Source organism: Dipodomys ordii, unplaced genomic scaffold, assembly GCF_000151885.1.
Source record: "Dipodomys ordii isolate 6190 unplaced genomic scaffold, Dord_2.0 Scaffold137, whole genome shotgun sequence".
In the NCBI taxonomy this organism is placed as follows: domain Eukaryota; kingdom Metazoa; phylum Chordata; class Mammalia; order Rodentia; family Heteromyidae; genus Dipodomys; species Dipodomys ordii.
The window spans coordinates 3,332,753-3,333,475 of NW_012267353.1; the positions used below are offsets into that span (position 1 = coordinate 3,332,753).

The 723-nt window shown below is 42.2% G+C and overlaps 1 pseudogene; it reads right to left on the bottom strand.

The window, feature by feature from the left end:
• Nucleotides 1-288: 288 nt before the first annotated feature.
• LOC105996841 lies at nucleotides 289-723 on the bottom strand (annotated as a pseudogene).

Consider the following 723-nt stretch of genomic DNA (forward strand, 5'->3'; position numbering starts at 1 on the left):
TACCACTTGAGCCACAGCGCCACTTCCGGCTTTTTTCTTTTTGCTTATGTGGTGCTGAGGAATCGAACCCAGGGCCTCAGGCATGCAAGGCAAGCGCTCCACCACTGAGCCACCTTCCCAGCCCTTTGCTCATACTTTAGAATGTAGTTTTGTTTGGTGTAATAATTGAAAGGTTGCTGCATTTGCCATGTGTGGCCTTCCAGATTCTTTTGGGATACATATGTTGAGGTGAATTCCATGGTGGTCACATTTCCTATAAATCCCATGCTGTCTGGCAGACCCTTCTATTCAGTTTTCTGATATCTTATCAAGGATTAGTAGAGGGGCAAGAATTCTTGCCTGATTGATTTCCACAATGCAGCCATTTAACACCATCTCATCCAAAATGATGTGTACTTTATTCAGATTAAACATTATATCGAGTTCACTCACTCGGCTGAAACATTCATCTAAAACGTCCACAAAATTGTGGATGAATTCATAAACAGCCATGTCATTCTCAGTGTCATTCACTCCAACCACAATGAAGAGAGCTGCATGCTGCTGGTAGATCAGCTTGAAGTCCTTATGTTCAATGAAAGAGCACTGTTCACTGGATCGTGACAGACAGCTCTTGATGACCTCTGTTTCCAGAAGGGTCCGCGTATTAATCTCTATATGTTCATAGTACTTAGAAAGCCGAGTCTGCCCTTGTTTATTTACCATTAGAAAAATTTTTAGCAT